We start from the raw sequence: 23,213 nt of genomic DNA, 5'->3' as shown, positions 1-23,213 counted from the left end.
CTGAAGGCATGACAGAGTGCTGTGTATGCGTATTAATTGAAGTAGAACATCTTGGGAAAAATTTGATGGTAGTTACACGACACATTTAGTGTGTCAACCACAGCAGCTTATCTTTTCTTATATTATAATAAATTAGGCTCCCAAGTCTGAATGAAGAGTTTCTTGGCTTAAATATAGAGAAAAGGAACAAATGATTCACTGACCTACACTGTTATATCCACATACAGGTGCTGGCACTCTTTCTGTCATGGGGCCCCTGGTAAATACCTTAAACTTTGAGGTCCAATGGTCTTCTATTGCAACTCCTCAACTCGGCCACTAAGGCGTGAAAGCGGCTACCGACAATTCTCAACAAATGAGAGTGGCTGTGTATCAATAAAACTTTATTTAGAAGAACAGGTGATGGGCCAGTTATCGCCTGTGTGGGCTGTACCCTGCCAAGTGCACCCATGACTTCTCCAAGAGTGTGATGATGTTTAGAGTTCGTTTATTATTTTATATTAAATTTTACACCTTGAATGAACAGAAAGCAGTAACAGAGTAAAGTTTTCAAACTATCATGAAACCAGTGTAGTTTCTGTGGGGGAATGGTTCTATGTCTCCTTCCTCTTTGTTCTGGGATCTTCCACCCCATGATGGCTTCGAGAGGCACCTGGCTCTAAAGCCATCACATCTCTCTGGCAGCCCTGTCCAAGTGCAGAGTAAAGGAGTCCCACTTTGGCTCCGTGGCCTGTCAGGGGACAGTGCCCTGTCCCTGGGTCCGTTTTACTCCTGCTCAGGAATTGTGCAGTCTACAGTGGGAAAAAGGAGCTTATCAAATTAGGAGAGCAGAAGTCTGCTAAGAGAACAGTCTGTGTCACTAACATCAGTCTAGGGGTGAAAGTTTACACAGAGCACACCCACACCCCCTGCTCTGTCCAGCCATTGATAAACACAGTCTGGAGATTTTCCTCTCTTTATCATTAAACTATGAACCTCAAAAGAAGAGACACTTTGCACAGAGGTCTGTAGAACAGTGGAATATACTGACAGAGATTACATGGTAAAATTAACACGAAGATCAAAATTACAAAAACAAAACCTATACAGGTCCTTTTGATTTCTTAAGGGGAAGGAGAAAGCCTAAGAATTCAAAGAAAACATCGTGTTATCTGGAGAATGAAAATAAACATGTATAGATCGAAAGTATTTGTTTTAAGTTAATACTCACTTTGTCTACACCAGCACTCAAAATATAATTCCCCTTTTTGTTCCATTTCAAGGCAAAGATGGGGTCTCTATGTTGGCCTAAGCTGCTGGCCAGATTACCTGTTATTTAAAACAAATACAGACAAACATGTTGACTTCAAAGTCATGGTCTGTTCACTTCACGGTTACATACAGAAGAAGGTCCTGTCCAACCTCAACACGACAGACACAGGACTACCGTCTTCCATCCATATCCTTGCAAAACGGTCATATGAACCTGTGGCCAGAAGCGTCCCATTGCTCTGCGGGCCAGAAAGAGACACAAACCCACAGAAGCAGCTTAGTAGTGGTGGCACCAGAAAAGCACACAGAAATCGCCAGGATCCCAAGTCTAGAATATTCCTAAGCCGATAACTGATGCCACATTAAGAGACTAACGGGTCATCTCTGACTACTTCAGCACACACTGCTGTTAAATTAAATGCAAGACATGTGGACCAGGAAGTGAGAAAGCCACACTGGACCCACTCAACATGTGTGCTGTCTAATTAAGGACAGAATTTAAAATACCTACAGAAAGTCATCCTAAGACTATGCAGAAAGCAAAAAGAAGTTGAACGGCATGTGTCCCACGTATAAATGCACTTAGCTGCTGGTCCTGAGCTCTCCAGGTGGAAAGTTTTCTTTCCTGGCTGCTTGTCACAGCTCCCCAGCTGAGCCTTCCGGGGGTCCCACCTTCACGCTGTGAGGTCCCCCTCTCAGCGCCATCAGGCTTGACTCGCTCATGTGTGCTGACCATGGGAAGGCACGGCCACCCAACACCCAGCTCATTCTGTGCCCGCCATGGCCTAAGCAGGATCTCTTGGAGATGGAGAGCACCTGTGAGCCCACAGCTCAGGGCAGGGCCACCACACATTTCAAGGGGCCTGGGGGTGGAAGATGCTTACGTTCCAGTCCAGTGAGGTGACATCTTTGTTACTGGGGACATCGTGTCCCCCCTCCCGTATACATTGCCTCAGTACAAGCTGGGTAGAGTCCCCGTTGCTGTGTTCATTAAGGTTCCATATCCTGGCCGTCGAGTCTCCAGACCTGCAGAATAAAAACACACGCACGTCGGCTCTTGGTGGGAACAGCTCTTTCCCCCCCTCCCATCCCTCCCCCCTCCTCTCCTCCCCACCTCCGCATTTATCAGTTTTAAATGTCTTTGATCCCCATCCCATGGAGAACACGGCGAGGAATGTCGACTTCACAATCCGAGACACACAGAGCTGTGGAGTTAACAGGACCTGCTCGGGATCTGCTCATGTCGGGAAGACGTGACACACGAGGTCAGACAACAGCACGTGTCCATTGAGGCAGAATGCCAGAAGCGAGCAGGGGTTCCCCTGACCATGGAGCGTCCCGCCCCTGACATCCTCACCCAGAAGCCAGCAGATCGCTGACAGGGTTCCAGGTACAAATGAACACCTCGGACTCATGGCCCCGAAGGACTGTGGCTTTGTTGGGTGGAATCTCAACGTCCCAGTCAATTTGCATGGGTTTTGAGTGATTATCTGTTCTAGGAAACACAAAAAGGCATATGGCTTATCAATAAAAAGGAAACTCATTCTCAGGGGGCTTCTGTTTTAGGAACACCTTGTTTTTATGTACTAGGCGATACCATCTCTGATGATTATAACTAAATCTTGGCTTTGTGTGATTGGGTATTTTATGTCTCTTTGTATTTTGCCAGTCTACAAACTTGAGTGAGGAATACACTAATTTATTCCATAAAACTGGGGCCAGTCAACTATGACCCATGGACCAAAATCTATCCTGCTGCAGCCTCTCCTCATAAATAACGTTTAAGTTATTTACCGACTCCCATATATTTATGCATTACCTGCAGCGACTGATATGGGTTGAACCGTGACCCCAGTACCTCAGACGGTGACTGTATTTGGGGACTGGGTCTTTAAAGAGGTGATTAAGGTAAAATGAGGTTGTTAGAGTGGGTTATAATCCAATACAACTGATGTCCTTATAAGGAGAGGAGATTAGGACAGAGACACACACAGACTGACGACCATGTGAGGACACAGGGAGAAGATGGTGTCTACTAGCCAAGGAGAGAGGACTCAGGAGGAACCAGCTTGCCTCACCTGGAGCTCAGACTTGCAGCCTCCAGGCCTGCGGGGAGAAATGTCTGCTGTTTCTGCCGCAGATCTGCAGTACTCTGTCACAGCAGCCCGAGCAGAAGAGGACAACTGCTTCTGCATTTCAAGACAGAGTTGGGTCACTGTGACAGAGACTGCCTGGCCCTGAAAGCCTGTGACAGCCACTGTCTGGCCCCTTAGGGAAAGTTTAGTAGCCCCTGCTTTATGGGAAAGAGAAGGCAGCGGTCCGATCTAACTAGCACAGAGTCAGCAGCAGCTGACAGTTTTGTAATGCTGTGTAGAGTTGAGTCTGCTGTTACATCTTCTTGTTCAGGTATTTTGGTGGAAAACCCCAGGAAGAGAAGGACTCACTTCTCAGTGGCAGGTAACCTAAGATCCACTGCTTCTGGGTCAACACATAAAAATATGAAAATTCCTGGTGACCCTGCTTGGATTGAGAAGCCTGACACAAAATCTTCACAGCCTACCCTCAGGAACAGCGGGGCTGTGAAAAAACCCTACTTCTTTTATGCTTCCCAAGTTCCCATGTGGCTGGGAGAAGATGAAGATAAGCAAAATGATCTTCCATGTTTGGTGGATCCATCCCCTGGTGATGGCGAGAGGACAGCTGGCGTCCTAGCCAGCCGTGCAGTGGGGGCCTGGGACTCTGTAGAGGCGTGCAGAGTAGGCTGTCACCTGCTCACTTATCCACAGGCGGCCATGGCATACTGCAGCCCCAACAGGCTGGTCTGCAGACCAGGCGTGAGGTGCTGAGAAGGGGGTTGAGCTGGCTGCTGCAGAAATTAAGAGCAGTGAGCGAGGGTGTGTTAGCCACGTGCACCAGCAAGAGAAGGAGGCTGGGCTCCCTGGGGCAGGGGTCAGTGCCCAGACGCAGCCTGGGTAGAAGAACTCCCACTCCCACGGCCACTGCAGGGAACAGCCTCCAGAGGAAACGACCAGAGATGGGGAACGGGTAAGGAGCCGACCTCAGACCAGAGGGGTGGCAGAATGGCTCAGGTCCTTGATGGAGCACAGGCATGCCTTGCATTCTGACTTTGGGTCCCAGGACATGGCACCTCTTTTGTCTCTGTTGTTCTAGTTTTAAATAGATTTTCTGATGTGGGAGTTAGTTGGTGGAAGGTGCACCGGGCCTGAACAAGTTTTGTGATATGATTGTCGAGCTCTGACTCATCTGCTGCATACTCTTGGGCGATTAGCTAACAGGTCTAACCTCCCGGGGTTTTGCAATGACCAAGTAAGATGATGTCTGGTGTTCGGGGCGTGGTGCCCTTGCACTGACCATGGGCTCGACTACTAGACCATAATTTGGCTGAAAACCCTCTGCATGGAAGGCTGAGAGAGATACTTGCTTATGTTGGACAGTGATCATCTGGTACTTGTCCCTGTTACACGCGAGCCTTCAGGAGCAGGGCAGCAGGATTTCATAAAATCCAGGATGTGTGTCGAGAAGGTCAGGTCTAAGGATTTAGGTGACAAACGGGGAATGTGAAGGTCTTCCGGCCGTACAGTAAGCAAGCACTGGAAAGCAACTGGTGAGAAGTTGACAGCAGGCAGATCTCTAAGAAGTCGTTGCATTCGCCCAGCTTTACAAGCACAATAAAGCGCCAGAAGCCCCACACTTAATTATTGCGTGTGCTCGTTCTCCTCCCCGTTGACCGTGGCCTCTCCATGCTTTGGTGGATTTTGCTGGGAAACTGCTGCCGGGGCTGCCGTGTCTGCCATGGCTGCTGCTGCAGCCGCTGCTGCTGCCGCTGCGGCCGCCGCACTGGCCTGCTGCTGCGCGAGCTTCTCGCGGAACGCCTGCTGCTGCGTCTGCACCACGTCGGGCATCACAGCGTCTATCAGGGACAGGGACTCTATGGGGCTGCTGTCAAACACCGTGCCATCCTGAGAAAGTAAGCCAAGGGCAGCCGTCAGCAACCGCAAAAGAGGACATCGAGGACCAGACTCTGCCTTCCAGGTGGGAGAGGTGCAGGAAGGTGGCCCAGAAACAGAGACGCCTGGGAGCTCAGGGGCTGGGGTCGGGGGTCGGCGGCATCAAGCAGGTGCCCGGACTGTAGGGGCAGGGCAGAGGGACTCCATGGTGGGCCAAGGACCGGGAGGTGGACAAGGGGAATCGTCGATGAAGAACTAGGTATGGTGGCTGTCCTGAGGGAGACCTGATATTTGGTAAGTGTCAACCTGAACTGGGTCATTAAGGATATGTGAACGTGTCTCCTTTATTCCTAGACAAAAGTGCTATATCCCTGATGCAAGGATTCTCAACAGGGGCAGGGGTGTGTGTATGGGGGGAGTAATTTTGTCTCCTTGGAGGACATCAGGGAATGACTGGAGACATTTTTCATTGTCACCACTTGGCAGAGGGTCTACTGGCAGCTGGTGGGTGGAGACCAGGGATGCTGGTCCACATCCTCCAGTGCACAGGACAGTCCCCACTACAGAGGAGGGTCCAGCCACAAATGTACATAATGCTGAGCAGGAGAAACCCCGTCTGGTGCCACGGCAAGTGTGGAATCTCTTAGTACCCACTTTTGTGGGAGGAGTAAGTCTTTGGAAGCATCGGCCCCGATTTAGAGATGCCTGCAACATTCAGGATTTCCTTCCTGGTGCACGTGCCCATCTGATCTAATAAATTAAGCACTTGCAGCTACTTGAAACGATGCCCTGGGTTCAGGGTTTAGACCGAATACAGCCACGATACAACCGACAATGACCTCGTTTACTTCTGATTCATATTTTTCTGTTTTTTTTAAAAGCTGACCGGTAAGGGGATCACCCTTGACTTGGTGTTGTCAACACCACGCTGTACTGAGGGAGCTCCAGTCTGGGCTTCTGATTCACATTTTTGTCTGAACATCTTTCGATTCTCTGGTACTATCAAAAAAATTTCTGTACACACTTAAAAGTAAGACGTGCTTTCTAAATACTCGAATCACATGAAACCCTCATTGCTCCGGGTTCTGCCTCGTGGACGGAGAAACACATTTTTGTGTGCTCTGAACTTGAGGAAGGCAGGATAGAACTGGGACACGTGGACTCATCCGTGTGGGACTCAGCTGAATCCCGAGAGCACAGATGAAGGGGCCAGGGAGGAGAAGGGATCTGTTTAAATCCCAAATAACTGACTTTCAAAATTTCTATCAAATCGGCACAGCCCCAATCTAGAAGGTGGCAGGGGATACAAGAGAATCTGTATCATTTTAATTGATGGTTTTTGTTCCATCCTTCCCCGGATCAGCTCCACAAAGAGCACAGTCGTGAAACCAGCACCTGAAGTCACTTTAACACAGGGCCATCATCTCTCTGTCCCTGACTGTCCCTCTGGTTATGCCCTCTGTCAGGCTCCCAGGAATGCTTGGAACCAGAAGCGTTTCACAGTGTGAAATTTTTTCTGAGTTTGGAATACTTGCATTATACTTACTGGTTATGCACCCCAAATCTGAAAATCCAAAATCTGAAATGCTCAAGTGAGCATTTCCTCTGAGGATCACATTGATGCTCAAAAACTTCAGATTTTGGAACATTTAGGACTTCGGATTTGGGATGCTCAAAGTGTAACAAAAACCAAACAAACAACCCCAGCTTGCTCTCAGACGCCTGCAGGAAGCACACGCGGGCTTTGGACTGGGGTCCCGAGACCCCGCTGCTGGGAAGCCCAGCCCCGCAAACATAACGTACCTCGTTGATGCTGATCTCAGCCTCCACGTACTGCAGCCCCTTCTGCAGGATGGAGATGAGGGCGGCGGGCGGCACCAGCGTCCCATTGATGTTGGACTGGCTGATGTGGCTCTCGATCCCAAACGTGAAGGCTGAGTGGGAAAAACCTGCCGCGAGAGGGAGGCCAGGCAGGTGAGACCAGAGCAGGAAGAGCGGGCAGAGCCAGCAAGCTCTGAAGGGGGCAGCGCGGATTTCAACCACGCTTCATTAACGGGGTGGCCACTGCTGCAGGACTGCGGCTTCCGATGTGGGGTCAGGCAGGCAGGAAAGGGCAGGGGTAGAGAGACGAGTGTGAGATCAAGGAAGACTGGGGAAGGGATGAGGTTCCTTCATGGGAGGACCCTTTCAGTGCTATTAAGAAGCAAAAGGGAACAGAGTGGAGGCTGCCCCACGTGCCCTGGATGGCTGTCTCTTGCAGAACTCCAACTCTGGGAGTCCCCCGACCCCTCGGTTCACATATTCTTTGCGGGAGCTCAGTGCCGCAGCCTCTCTGTGTCCCCTTCCTCCCCCAATGTGTCTCCGTTACTGCCTGTGTGGGAAGCTGCTTGGCAACTCAAAGGAATTTTGGATGAAGGTTTTTAAGGAAAAGTTCAGGAGAGCCAGGACGGCTACTGCTTGTGGATGACAGCCGCGTTGCGAAAAGAAGGCAGTGGCATGAGGCATGGAAGGAGGTGCTGGGGGTCCACGTAGGGGTCTGAGGGCAGTGGGGAAGCTGCAACACCCCCTCCTCAAGGAAAGGAAAGTGGCCCCCTGCTGTCGGTGGGGGGATCTCTGCAGCTGCAGGTAAAACAGGCAGCCCAGTCTGGTGGGGCTTGATCGCCCCGTGTGGACCACAGGCGGCCCTGGGGTGCTCGAGGTCTCGTAAACCCAGGGAGGTGAATGCTGTAGGGGCATCCGAGTAACCTGGACCTCCATGCTCGGCTCCCCGGCCAGAGGTGGGGCAGGGCCTCTCACTCCGTTTCTATTGTCTGCTGATCGGGCAGCAAGGGTTCTCAAAGTGACCACTCCTCCTGACTTGGTTCTGCCCACTGTTTATGGCGACGTTGTCGGTTTGCAGGCTTAGTCCCTGGTTACCCGAGCAGGTGGGAGCCTTTCCACCTGGCCTGGCGATTGCTTCCCTTCCACCCTCCCTCAGTCACCCGAACAGAGGCAGCGGGATCAGGAGCGTGAGGGCTTGGCTCTCATCAGATGCAATATCATCAGCCCTGCTGCTTCCCGTTACACAAATCGAACTGACTTTGCAATAAACCAAAGTCTCACTAGATGGGAGCACAACTCCATGCAAGGAGGAGTCTGTGTCTGTGCTCTCCTGCCCCGTTCCCTTCTCACTTCCCTATCCACTCGCTCCTCCCCAACCCACCCCGTCCCTCCCTCATCTCCCGGTAATAACGGATGTGTAAAATAGGTAGTTTATATTGACGGGATGGAACAAACGTGGTAGATGTCATTAATTCTGCACTCAGTTGCATACAGCCCTGTAATTCTTTACAAAACCATACATAAATTAGGTTGCAAGGCTTCCTCTCTTCTGCGTTTTTAGAGGATACAAGCACAGGCCCTTTACAGTAGACATTACCTTTCCCTTCTCCCCTGTTTTCTTTCTCTTTACCCACCTTCCTTTCACTGACCCACTCCTAGCAAAACAAAACAAGCCACTCCTGCGTTCAACCAGTGACTCCCCTGTATCTCCACCATGCTCTGCAGCGTTATAGCTCCAGGCTTTCCTCGTCCAGGTTTCCAGCAATGCTGATCAATGGATGGAGGGCTATGTCTCACCCTCCTGGTATCCTGAAAAGACCTCACGCAGGGCTATGACACTGCAGTCATAATAATAATGACAGCCAGCCTTCACAGGGTACCCACTCTCCGCCTGGCACTGCTTCTGGGGCTTTATTCGAATTCACTCTAGCCTCCTGGCAGTCGTTCCCTCTGCCATCTTTCCCTTATTCCTCTGCTTCCCCATTCACAGAATAAGTCCCCGAGATCTATCAAGGGTGACTGATGGGCACACATCGCTGAGCTGGTAGGGGTGGGGCTGAGCTCCACACCCCGGCAATGGGACACAGTGCTTAGTCACTGTAAAACACTGTTGAGAAACATCTACTAAATGCTTCAGAGCACAGCATTTACTGCTGATGAGGGCTCCTGACAAACAAATCTCAGTAACTGCTGGAGCAATTGTGCAAGAGAAGTCCGGCTTCTGGTGTGCAGATGCTCCTCGACTTACAATGATGTCATATCCTGATAAAACATCGCGTGTTAAAATACTGAAAGCCCAAAGTGCGTTTAATACACCTAAACCACCAAACATCACAGCTTAGCCTCGCCTGCCTTAAATGTGCTCAGGACAACTACTTTAGCCTACAGGTGGGCAAAATCACCTCATGAAAAGCTTGTTTTATAATACAGTGTTGAACATCTCACGTCATTTACTGAAAATCATATTTAAAGAAAAATCAGAATGGCTGTATGAGAACTCAAAGTACGATTTCTACTGAATCACATTTGCACCACCGTAAAGTCAAAAAGTCATAAATTGAACCATAGCAAGCCAGGGACTGTCTGTATTTCACTCATTCACTCACTCATTCATTCAAACGTTCTCTCAAGCAACACCGGGCCACAGAACTAATGTTTAAGGATGCATGCTCCGAGAAGCACAGCTGATCCTGACTGCATTGCTACCTTTAGCCAAATCTGGGAGCTTTGTACTCATTACCTAGATCTTTACATCAGCTGTTCAGAGCCGGTACTGTCTTTGTTTTACACATAAGAAGGAAAAATATTGGAGAAATTAGGTAACTTGCCCAAGGTTCACACCTGTGATGAGAGGCTGATCTAGAATTTGAACCCTAGACCACGTGATTCCAAGATTCATCCTTTTACCCTACATTGTAAGACCCGCAGGCACAGGAAGCAGAATTCCTGCACCCTCTAGGCTGACGCAGATGGCACTCCCACCTGCTGCCCGGCTGCACGGCTGGCAGCTCAGAGCTGCAGCATCATTGCAGGGCCAGATAACATGGAAACGGATGCAGAGCCCATTTCTATTTCTAACCACAGACCTGAGTACGCCCCTTATTTCTCTCTTGCTCTGGGGTTTTAAGTGTTGAGTATATGGTTTGACTGCATCACTTTCTTACGTTTACGGGATGATGCTCTTTTGTGGGGATTCCAACTCTAGACTGCATTGATGACGGTACTGAGTTGAGTCTTCTTGGAAAAGGGACGGAGCAGTAAGTTGGGCTGAGGGTCTAGGAGTCTGAGCTGAAAACTCTCTGCTAGAACGAGTTTCCCCATGGCAGCCGAATGACGAGGAAAAGGCAGGATAAAGATCTACAGGGTACCATTACCTTGAACATTTTTGATTAGCCTGGGTCTTCTACTGGAGACAGCGGGTAATCATGACTGGAAATTAGGCACCTCCATAAAGACTCGCAGTCTGTACGTTCCACATCCCTATTCAAAGAAGTTCTCCTAGTTGCTTAAATTCATATTAGTTGCATCTCTTTGGATGGATCTGTATACGAACTCTAAATCAATGGTTTTTCAGTCCATTAACTTGTAAGACTTTCTCGCTGAGTCCTGGCCAGTCTGATGTCATCGAGACCGGAGGGGGGCTCGATGGGGAAGACATTGGGGACAGTCACGATTGCTGGCTTCTATGTGTGCCCTGTCATCGAGCATCTGAGCCATGTCACTCACTGTGCCTGGGCCTCTGTTTCCTCTTCTGTATTGTGGCAATAAACGGGACCTCAAGGAGCCGGCAGAAGAGCCAGATGCAAGAGCAGCTAGACCCCAGACACTTATGGGTCAGGACAGAAGACCACGAGCTAGAGGAAACATCAATTTTTGCATTTCTTTGTTGGTACAATGAAGATGTTGGATGAAACGGCTGCTAGGACTCTTTCCAGTTCTGATATTCATTCTGCATCAGGGAGGTGTCTGCTATGGTCTGAATGATGGTGTCTCCCCAAATTTCATGTTGGGAACTAATACCCATTGTGACAGTATTAAGAGGTGGGGCCTCCGGGAAGTGATTAAGTCACGTCTTCTCCATGCTCATGAATGGGATTGTGTCCTTATACAAGAGACCCCAGAGAGCTCCCTCGCCTGTTCCACCATGTGAGGACACAGTGAGAAGACACTGTCTGTGAACCATAAAGCAGGTCCTCACCAGACACGGCATCTGCCACACCTTGATCTTGGACTTCCAGCCTCCAGAACGGTAAGCAATAAATTTCTGTTGTTTATAAATGACCCAGTCTAACGTATTTTGTTATAGCAGCCTGTACAGACTAAGACAATGCCCAAGGACTATGTAATTGAGGCCTGCTCAACTACTTCCTCTTAGGCCACAGTTGCTAGATTGTGGCCACGGCCAGGTGCTGTTTAAGGTGCTGTCCTGGAAGACGTGTACTTCCAGGAAGGACACTTCTCTTCCAGGGTGAGCCGACCTCCACCACTGCCAGCGTCCCTCCCCTCCAATGGGACTCCAAGGCTCATGAGCACATCCGCTCACAGTCTGCTGGCATGGTGAGACTTCTGTACCTTGTACCTCTCAGCTGTCCCACAACATTCAACACATCTCTTCTACCCAACAAGACAAAGGTAGGCACAAAGATCAGAATGTCATTGGCAGATGCAACACTCAGGACTGCCCCAGCAGCAGGTGCAGGAGTAGTTAAAAGGGAGAAGTACAGAAAGCGTGGTGGTGGATGCATGAAAGATCCATGTGAGGGCAACGAGTCAGTGTCCTTGGTGCCTGCTGCTCAGCTATCCAGAAGGCATTACGGAAGCCAGCAGTCTTGCCAGCACTTAGCAACTGTATCCCTGATGCATCTCCACAGCAGCAGCATGGCTGACCTTTGGGCTGGATCATTCTTTGCTGTGGGAGCTGTCATGTGCTTTTGCAGCCTGTTGAGCAGCGTCCCCAGCTTCTTTCCACTAGATGCCAGTAGCATCCACTCCAACTGGGACAATCAAAAATGTCTCCAAACATTATCCAGTCGACACTGCTGTGGTTGAAAACCAATGACACAGAGGAATTGACCCCCCAAAAGACCACTATCCACAGCTCTATTCTACTCGTCTTTCTGCTTGTTTCTGGATTGTTGCCAATGAAAAGCAAGTCCATGTCTACATGCAATTGATCACAAACTTTAGAGAATATGAAGTAACAGACAACCACCAGGTGAGGCAAAATTATTCCCAAGGAAAAAAAGACACAATCAAGATAAACTGAGGAAGGCTTAAAATAAGGACCACATGCTATGAAGAACGGTCGGATCTTCAAAAGGAGAGTCCTGTCCATTTGAAGAGAAAATTGCCTTGGTCTCACAAGAGAGGAAACCATCTGTGCATGAGTTTGTCTCACCTCACTAGGGAATAAAAACACACCCAAAACAAACCAAGTACACACTTTGTTTCTTAAAATTAGAATACTGCCTACCTCTACGTCTTTCACAAATGGCTTCACAAACCATTTCAGTTGTACACTGACCCATTATGCCCAGTTAATGCAGACCTGATTTATCAGCAAACTTTGCTAAATTATCACCCTCCAGCCCTTAGAAATACTGCTTTTTTTTTTTTTTTTTTTTTTGTGGCTTTTTCGTGACCGGCACTCAGCCAGTGAGTGCACCGGCCATTCCTATATAGGATCCGAACTCGCGGCGGTAGTGTTGCCTCGCTCCCAGCACCACACTCTCCCGAGTGCGCCATGGGCTCGGCCCAAAATACTGCTTATTTGACAGAGAAAAGCAGACATTTAATACTCAGGCAGCTCTGAGGTTAGTTTTGCATCTTCAGCTGAAACAAATACCAAGGGCACCATATTGTGGCATTAAAAACAAAACCTGTATTGAGTATTTAACAGACTTACATACTGACAGCTATCCAGTGGGCACAGTCTGTTTATTTCAAAATGGTCTACACTGGCGCTTGACAAAGTGAGGCCCGCAGGCCATATCTGGCCCACTGACTGTATGTATAAACAAAGTTTTATTGGGACATGGTCACACCCATGACTTGGTGTATTGTCTATGGCTGTTTTCATGATACAAGGGCAGAGCTGAGTAGTTGCAAAAGAGACCATACTGCCCACACCGAGGCTGAAGATATTTACTATCTGCTGCCTTACATGAAGAGTATGCTAACCCAGTTATATACACACACATATATCCATGGTATCACTAAGCCTCCCAGATCCACTCTTCTCTCCGTATCCATGCTAGCCACCAGACTTTTCTCTTCTCTTTGCCACTACTCTGATCCTGGATCCTTACTCTCTCCCAACCCCTCTTTCATTCCTCTGTTTCTAACAGTCCTGATAATAACGTGATGCAACACAAAACCATCACAGCAACTTTGCTGTTTCACCGCAAGCAGCCTACTGCGCTCCTTCCTGCCTGGGCAAACCCCCAGCCTCAGCATGGTCTTCCAAACCTCCGCTGTCATCTCTCCCGTGCCTTGCTCCAAGCACATGCCTCCTTTCCGGCAGGATGACTTGGCTCATTCTGGTCTCTCAGTCTAGGTCAGCAGTTTCTCAAAGGAGGGCAGTTGTGTTCCCCAGAAGAAGACACTTGGCAATACATGTTGAGTATCCCATATTGGAAATGCTACAGATTTGGGATTTCACATTTTGAAATATTTGCATATATATAATGAGATATCTTCGGGACGCAACCCAAGTCTAAACAAGAAATTCATTTATCTTTCATATATACCTTACACAGACAGTCTGAAGGCAATTTATACAATATGTTTAATAATTTTGTGCATGAAATCCATGACCTGTCATATAAGGTCAGGTGTGGGATTTTCCTCTTTTGATATCATGTCAGTGCTCAAAAGATTTGGATTTTGGAGCATAGTGGATTTCAAACTTTTGAATTAGGGATGCTCAACTTGTACCTGGAAGCATCTTTGGTTGTCATAATGGGGGTGTGTGTGTTCGTATGCTGTAGGCATCTGGAAGGTACAGACCAGGGATGCTGCTAAACATCTCCCACTCACAAGACAGTCCACCTCAACAAAGAATGATCCGGAACAACATTTCAAGAGTGCCAAGGTTTAGAAACCCTGCTCTCACCCCTGTGGACACCTTTTCCTTCTGGGTAATTATGGCCACATCCTGGAGTCCTTTCTACACCCCAGTGTGACAGGAAGTGACTGTCACTATTGTCATAACAAAGGACTTTCAAGGAGACAGGCAAGACTTGAGTATTTAGGCACAACTGCACAACAGTTAGGAAACTGAGTTTTTAGACAAGGGTGCCAGTCAGAAAACTTTCAGCCATAAATCTATACCTGAATCAAAAAACAATTAATTATTTGGAAATATTTATAAACAGCAACAGTAAAGCTAATGACAGTGGGTGCTTACTATGTGCATCAGCCCTTTTCATGAATTAAGTCAGAGAGATCTGACAACTTACGAATTGGTCCAGTTAAATACATGTTGCAGATGAGGAAACTGAGTCATGAAGTGGTTATGTGATTCCTTGAGGGTACGCAGCTAGCAAACATCCAACTGACCCTTGAATCCATGCTCTTAACCCACACACCATACACTACTGAAATGTGCTTTTAAACCTTTGATGACTCAAGATGGCATCCTCTTAAAAGAGGAAGGAAACCATTTGTAACATAGGGTCTAGTGTCTCCTAAACGCCCGGGCGCTTACCACCACTTAGAAGCCCCAAAGAGGAAGTAAACAGGTCATAACACTTTGCTCTGAGTTTCTGTTCTTGCAGGAGGTGGCAGGAAGTCATGAACCATGAAATACTAGACTGCCCTCAAAGGTTTTCCAGCAGAACTGCAGTTGCCTGGAACGGTGCCTGCTCTGTTCTCAAGGTTGGGGCCAAGGTGACTCAAGGTGGTGGAGGGTACTGATCAAAATAAAGACGGGAGAGGGCTGTGGAGATATAATGGGAGCTGGGCCAGATAGCCAAGGAGAAAACACACACGGAAATACACGCTCACACTCTCTCTCAGAGTCAGAAAGAATAAACAGAAAAGGTGCAAGAATTCGAATTTGCATCCTCCCTTTGGAGCTAATTTACTACCATCACTTTTGTTCTACAGAGATGGATTGGTCTCACCAGACAACTGCATTTGCTGCCCGAGAAGCGATCCTTAGCATATGCAAACCCCAGCTTCATCAACAGCAAAATGTATGAAAACATGCTGAGAATTCTGTTTGATTTTGCAGTCTAAATCACTCGACATGTTCCTATCTGCTTTACATTTCAATGTGTGTATATATTTGTAAAAAATCCTCATGGCCCAGGGCCTGACTCCTACCCTCATTCTGTCCACATTTTCCTAGAGTACAGAGTGCAGTGGTAATGTTTTCATGTGTGCAGACCTGTTCGAGATGACCCACCATACCATGGAATTTAGTGTAAAATGGAACTGCCTTAGAGGGTGTCCAAAGGCAATACCAGAAGGATCTCATTAAAACAGGGTTTCACTTCTAACATGTGGCCTGGACCCCAAGGGTGGCAGCTGACTATAGCTCGGGTGGCTGACTATTGTGGCCGGGAGCCCCTGCCAAGACAATTTTAATATCCTCTAAGCATGGGAAACATGCAGGAGGGGAAAGCGTACTCAGGTCATAAACTAGACTGCTACTTCTTCCCCGGTCAATGCTGGGCCGTGGGTGAGGGGTCCCTGTGAAGGGGCCCGGGGCTGGTGGGGGAGGCTGCTTTCCTGCAAACGCCCATGGGAAGCCCAGTGGATGCAGAGGAGGGGAAACCCAGCCCTACTTCTAGTCAGCGGCTCGGCAAGGCAAGGCTCAAACAGTCTCGTCCACAGCACCACAGGGGGGTCCCCAGCAGTTTTGAACCCTTGTGCATTTGGGATTCAACGTCTGCAAATCAGGAAATAAGAGCATGGATGCCAATCTGGATATTTACTGTGGACAGCACTGTTAAACATCACAATTAGAAAAACATGACTTTGAAAATACTGAGAAAGCAATTTGGAAGACAGAGGAAATAACTCACATTTTTATACAATCAGCTCAACTCCTATCCTGACACTGGGGAATTCTCTATAGCCCCGTTACTCTAGGTATACTAATTTTTATGTATAACCCTCATGATCATAGAATACTGCATCCCTGTTCTTTTTTACCTAACATGATATAAGCATTTCCCCCAGGTGCTGATTGGTCTTGGCAGCCACCATTTAGGTTATTAACTGGGTCATTTTTTACTCAGACTACCTCCAGGTTTAGCTTAAAAAATGAATCAATGGCTTCTCACTGGACGGGGTCCAACATCTGAGCTGGTGTTCACCTGCTGCCAGACCCAGTTTCCAGAGCCTCCTCCTCTTCCCTCCCACCATGTATCCAAGGGTTCCTTCACCAAGGTGGTTTCTTCCCTACACAAGCTGGCTTAGCTGTGCCTCAGGGCCTTCCCTCAGGCTCCTAACGGTCCTGGGAAAGCTCTTCTTCCTCCTTAGCCTGAAAAATTCTAGCTCAAGACCCAGCTCAGATGCCATCTCCTCTGTGTGCCTTTTCCCGGACCCCTGGGCCCCTCCGTGCACATGTGGCAGGCACTTCTAATATTACATTTATGAGCCTGTGCAAGAGCTGACTGCTTTGGTATCCATGATCCTCTGTAGGTGGGGAGAAAACAACGAGACGTCCTCTTTTCACCCGTCCTTCTGACCCTAGTACCCAGGGCAGTGTCACCATCCATGGGACAACCCAGCAAGAGTTGTGTGGAACTGAAAATTGGGACAACTGCTGTATTCTTGGACACCAAGAAGGACTCTTTCATGGCATCCATATCCCCGGTAGTACTCAAAATGATGTTAGGCAGCACGGGAACAAACGTCTGAAATTTTAGTAGTTTATTTTAAGGTGCAAAGAACTAATGTGTGTTATGCAAACAGAACAGAACTAAACAGAACTAGTTATACTAATATCTACTGGTACATTTAAGAAGAAGTAACTGCATCAGTTTAAGAATACTAATACATATTAATAAAATTCTCCAGGCATATGCAAATACGGCAAAAATTCAGATGAAGAGGAAAGAAGTGCGTTTGGGAAATACAAGATCAGAGAGCAGGAGGACCACGGAAGTCTTCAAGGGGAAGGCAGGAAAGAATCCTCACTAGACACACACTGGCACCTGAAGGGGGAAGAAATTCTCAGATTGTATGGGGCAGGGGTTAGTAAACTACAGCTTGCGGGACTAATCCAGCCCTTTGCCTGTTCTTGTCAATAAAGTTTTATTGGAACACAGCTAGTCATATTTGTTTATTTTCAGTGGCTGTTTTTGTGTTAGAAGACAAATGCATGGTTACAACAGGGACTGCAATATTTACTATCTGGCAGTTTACAGTTCCCTAAATACTGGTCACGGGAAGATATGGACTAGGAGATGGGACTAAGAGGTCCTTAAGAAAACAGTTTCCAAAGCCCCAACCTTTTGTATAAGGCCAGCCAGCATAAATCTAAGATCCAAACCTGACACGGATATTCAAAAAGAGACATCAGAGCCCAGTTTTTCTCAGTAAGATAAATGTGAATATATCCAAGTATTAACAAACTGAGTTCAGCTATGGAGAGGACAGAATGTCCTGGCCCAGTGAGGTTTGTTCCAGGAACACAGGGCTTAATGTTAGAAAATAAAGAAATAAATTCACCACATGAATAGAATCAAGGGAAATCATTTAAAAGAAGAAGATTCAAGAGGTATGTGAAAAAATGCTCAGCATCACTAATCATTAGAGAAATGCATATCAAAAGTGCAATGAGATATCACCTCACACCTGTCAGAAAATTATTATCACAAAGATGAAGTTTTTGGTGAGAAAAGACCGTTGTACATTGTTGGTGGGAACATAATTTAGTACAACCATTATTGAAAACAGTCATTTTTTTGAGGTTCCTCAAAAACATGAAAAGTTAAATTACCATGTGATCCAGCAATCCTACTACTGGGCATATATCCAAAGGAAATGATAGCAGTACGTGAAGGAGACACCTACACTTCCTGTTTATTGCAGCAGTATTCACAGTAGCCCAGATATGGAAACAACCTCAAGTGGCCGTCATCAGACAAATGGGTAAAGAAAACGTGGCATATATACATGGAACACTACTCAGCCTTAAAGACGAAGGAAAGCCTGCTCCCTGTGACACTATGAATGAACCTGGAGGACATTAAGTTAACCAACATCAGCCAGGCACCAAAAGACAAATGCTGCATGAATCTTGCTCACGTGTGGAATTTTTAAAAGTTGATCTTATAGAAGCAGAAAGGAGAATGGTGGTTACCAGGGGCTGGGCGGAGGGGGAGTATTGGGGAGATGATGGTCACAGAATACAAAATTTCTACTGTACATCATTGTGGCCACAGTTAATAAAATTGCGTTAAATTTTGAAAATCACTGAGAGTAGACCTCTCCCACAAAAAAAGTATGTGAGGTGATGTGTATGTCATGTTGTACAAGGTAAGGATATACAATTTTTATTTGTCAATTTAAACAAACAAACGAATAAGAAAGACTGCAGAGCCAGATGGCCCTTTCTGAAGGCCAGCTCTATGACCTCCCAGTGTGACCTGGGTGAGTCTGGACTTCTGCACACCTTGGGTTTCTCATCTGTAAATGAGGGATGGAGCTGTTTCTACTTCTCAGGGATTGGTAGGAATAGTTTCAACTGTGAAGAACGTCGAAGCATGCCTGGCACACAGTAAGTGCTCAATACATGTGAACTATTGTTATTATAACAAACAAATGAGGAGGGGGAATGAGCTGTCTTTGATGGGGTGGGGGGTGCATGCCTGAGGGAGTGTGGGGTGAGGGGATTGAACACAGGGAGGCAGCAGGAAAGAACTGTTTGAACACGATCCTGATGCTTTTAGATTAAACAGCACTACGGTCTGAAAGTTTGTGCCCCTCCCCCTCCAGATTCATATACTGAAATCCTCACCCTCATGATGATGGTGTTGGGAGGTGGGGCCTTTGGGAGGTCATGGGGGTGGAGTCTTCATGAGTTGGATTAGTGTCCTTATAGGAGAGGCCCCAGTGAGCTCCCTCACCCCTTCCACCATGAGAGGGCAAGGTGCCATCTATAAACCCAGTCCCACTAGTTTCAGCTTTGGGGATGTTACTTGCTCATCAAGTGTCATGGTTTCTGCCATAATTATGTGAAAGCACTTTGGAAAGCATGAAGCACTCTACGAGGGTAAAATAGTAATATTGTGTTTATAAATATTAAACTATATTACAATTTCATATAATTTTGATTCCTAATATGTCCATAATATAGGTCTAATTCAGGAATTTATTTTTTCATGTATTTTCAAACAAAGACATTGATATCGACTCGGTATGATTATATTAACATTATTCTTGCAGTCCATAATTCATCCTTTGAATAAAGAGTTATTATATTGAAATATAATAGTTATTAGCTGTTTAGTTACTTATACCTTCCCTTCTCCCATAAAAATATTTCAGGGTGATTTAGAGGCTGGGTAAAGGGCATAATGACATATCACAATTTGTATGAATGAATATGCTAATAATAAAAAATGAAAATCTGAAAAACATTTTTCAAAGAAAGAAAGATAGGTGGTCAAGTGGTTCGTATCTAGTCCACGGTGTGTCACTGTTGGATTTTTTGAAAATCAAAAGCCCTGTAGCATTTGGTTCTTTTTTAATGGTTAGCAATATTTGCTTTTTAAGTCAGTTCTAGTTCTAGGAGAATGGAAGACTAGCCTTATTCACCGGAAGTACATAAGAGCTCAAGCTGGATGGAAAGTGGTGTCGTGGGTTGTGCAGTGTAGTCGGCTTAATGAGAACACAGCCCTGCCCTGCAAGTACATCTTTTCATATTGCTGTAGTAGCTGCAATGGGCAAAGGTCCTTTGATATCACGAATAGGCCTTTGGCACTTCTTGAAAACAAAATAGAAGCCCTGAACTTTGCCCTCAATTCTCTTTTTCCTCTTTCCTTTTGGTTTATTAATCCATATTCCTTAACAAGGATGAAAACCTGACTGGAAAGAATATGGATGTGTCACTAATGAGTGTATATTAGACTCTGAATATTCACATAAAACTGTTTTCTTGTGGGGAACGTGTGCAGAGGCAGGCGGTAGGAGGCAGAGGGCTCTGACTTTGAGTGGGGCGCTCCCTGGCCTGCCTTAGCTTTACCTAAGCGTCCTGGAGGCCGAGGTCTGTACTGATTGCCCAGGGTCCCCCTAGGCAATTGTGCCAGTTCGGCTGGGGTCAGCGTCTGGGATGAGGAGTGCCCAGGTTCCAAAGTCAGACCCTGAAGTGGGCCGTCATGGCTCCTGTCCCTTCTCTGAATTGCAGATAGATCTATCATATGACCCAGCAATCCCACTGCTGGGAATATATCCAGAAGAATAGAAATCATCAAGTCACAGAAATACCTGTTCTCCAGTGTTCACACCAGCACTATTTACAATAGCTAAGAGTTGGAAGTAGCCCAAACGTCCATCATCAGATGAGTGGATACGGAAAATGTGGTCTCTCTAAACAATGGAATACTACACTGCTATAGAAAGAATGAAATACTGCCATTTACAACAACATGGATGGACCTAGACAGAACTATATTAAGCGAAACGAGTCAGGCACAGAAAGAGAAATATCACATGTTCTCACTATTTTGTGGGAGCTAAAAATAAATAAATGACTACACAAATAAACTGGGGAGGGGAAGGAAGAAGACACAACAACTACAATTCATTGAAGTCAACACGACAAGCGAACAGATATGAGGTTGTTGGCAGGGAGGGAAGAGAGGGAGATGCAGGAGGGAGGGAGGTTTCGGTAATGGGCTGCAATAATCAACCACGTTGTACATTGACAAAATAAAATTAAATTAAAAAAAAAAAAAAAAAAAAAAAAAAACTCTACGGGTTCTCCACCATGTATGAAGTCCTGTCACTCTTGCTTCCTCGTAAATACTTCAAGCTTTTCACAGCCAAGGATCAAACTCATCGTACTTGTCCTTCAGCTCTGTGCACAAGGCTCACACTACCCCAATTTTCTCTTCATAGGACTTACACACCTTACATCCCCAGCACACAACTTTGGAGTCAGGACAGATCCCTCACTGCCCCCAAGAGGGTCCTGACATTTCTTTCCCTCGCTCATTTTGCCCCTTCCTGCGATGCTTTCCTGTTTGCACAACACCTAAATCCTACCCAGCAAGGCCCTGATAAAGTTACACTTTTTCCATAGAGATGTCCTTGATCACGTCCAGCTTCAACCCCCTTTCCTTCTTCTAAACTATTGACCCAGTCTATAATGCGTCTTAGTTCTTGTCCAGTTCTCTGGCTGTAATGATTTTATCACTGCTTCTGTGAGACCGATGCCTTTTCTTTCGAATTGCATTTAAGCATCTTGGGGACCAGGCTCACCTTCTTTATCTTCCTCAGCACACAACGATGGGTACCGTAAAAAGTTCAGCTCCGTAGATGTCAACCAGAGGCGATCTTGCCTCCCAGAGGACACCCGGCAACCTTTCTGGAGACATTTTTGCCTATCACACTTGAGGGCGGGGTCCTACCGGCATTTACCAGGTAGAGACCCGGACACTGCTAAAAATCCTACCCTGCACAGGGCGGCCTCCTACAACAAAGAGTTTTCCAGCTCCAAATGACAATCATGCTGCGGTGAAGAAACCCTGGGTTAGCTGAATGACGTAGTGAAAGAAAGGCAAGGGCAGCAAAGCCCCCGAGAGGGTGGGCGTTTGCAGGTCCAAACGCGGTGTGGACTGACCCGCTGGGCTGTGCCTGAGTCAGGCGGCCGCGGGCTGGCCGGATCTGGCTCAGCTATCCCAAGTCGGGGTGGGGTGGAGATACACGGCCGATATCCTCCTCACGCACGGGCTGGGGCATCCCCCGAGGAGCTGGAGCACCCGTGCCCAACTCTCTCCATTCGCTACGTGCAGCGACACGCCGAACACAAAACCACCCCCTTAGCCACCTCGCTGACACCCGGCGCTCCGCAGCCGCAGCTGGAACTAACGGCACAAATCTCGCACCCCTGACCCTAGCGCTCTCGCGATTACTGGGAAGGCTACCGGTCCACGCTGCGCAGCCGTGCGCACGCGCCTTAGTGCCCCTCAGGAGGGCGGTTTTCTTTGGCTTGCCTCGTGGGGGGCGAGATGGGAAACCGGCTGTGAGACTTTCTGTTCTGCGCTCTCGCTTAACCTTCCGCCATCTTCCGCCACCTTCCGCCTTTGAGAGTCGCGCCTGGGTCACGGCCCAGTCCTCCCTTCAGAACCGCGGAGAAAGGAAGTGCGCGCCTCTGGAAGAGTTCCTGGTTCGGGGTGCGTGAGAGAGCGTTTAACCCCCCTGTTCCTCCCGAACCGCCGGGACAGAGGCCAGGCTAGTCCAGGGTGGGACGGGCAGGGCGGTCTCGGGAGGAAGCTGATCCCTGGTGGCGACGGCTCAGGTACGTAACACCCGCCGCTCCTCTCGGACAGGCAGACATGAAGACTTGTTTGTGTTCGTTAAAGCCCCTTTCCCCGCTAGACTTCTTAGGGCTTCCCCGGAGCCCACTGGTCTGTGTTAAGGAATTCGCGTCCCCTCTGGTCACCGGTATCCATTTTCTCTTGCAGTCAGTCCACCATGTCCCCCGACTTTGATGTGTTGACTCGGGATGAACGGCGCCAATCGCTGTACCAGACGTTTAAGGATCGGGGTATACTGGATGCGCTCAAGGTATCCTGTGAAGGCATTTTTGTGTCATAGCTTTTACAAGTGTAACCTGTAACATTTAAATTTATCCAGGGCTGGGGTTTTACAAATAGTATGATATGTAGATTGTATTGGTGAATTCCTGTGTAACTCTTTAACCTGAAAGGAGCCTATTCAAATAACTTATTGACCTGACATTAAGATAGGGAGTGGGTGACATTTAGATAATGAACAACTTTTTGTAACATTAGGCTTGTTTTATAAATCTGGTTTACAGATTCCTGACTTAAGTGGTTTTCTAATACTCACGTTTGGATGAAGAAAGACATTGACGCCACATAGCAAAAATTAAGTGTACTGCTTACTGTAGAGTAGTTTGGGAAATGAAAGATTTCTTGTTGAAAATATATTGAAACGTATGAGTACTTAATTGGGGCCCCAACTATG

The 23,213-nt window shown here is 47.4% G+C and overlaps 1 pseudogene; it reads right to left on the bottom strand.

The window, feature by feature from the left end:
* The window catches only part of LOC134369084 (F-box-like/WD repeat-containing protein TBL1X), a 31,680-nt pseudogene extending 9,393 nt beyond the window's left edge, over window positions 1-22,287 (bottom strand).
* Between the last annotated feature and the right edge of the window lie 926 nt (window positions 22,288-23,213).

Source organism: Cynocephalus volans, unplaced genomic scaffold (genome assembly GCF_027409185.1).
Source record: "Cynocephalus volans isolate mCynVol1 unplaced genomic scaffold, mCynVol1.pri scaffold_35, whole genome shotgun sequence".
Taxonomy (NCBI): domain Eukaryota; kingdom Metazoa; phylum Chordata; class Mammalia; order Dermoptera; family Cynocephalidae; genus Cynocephalus; species Cynocephalus volans.
The sequence above is the reverse complement of the archived record's forward strand: the minus strand, read 5'-3'. Positions and strand labels throughout refer to the sequence as shown.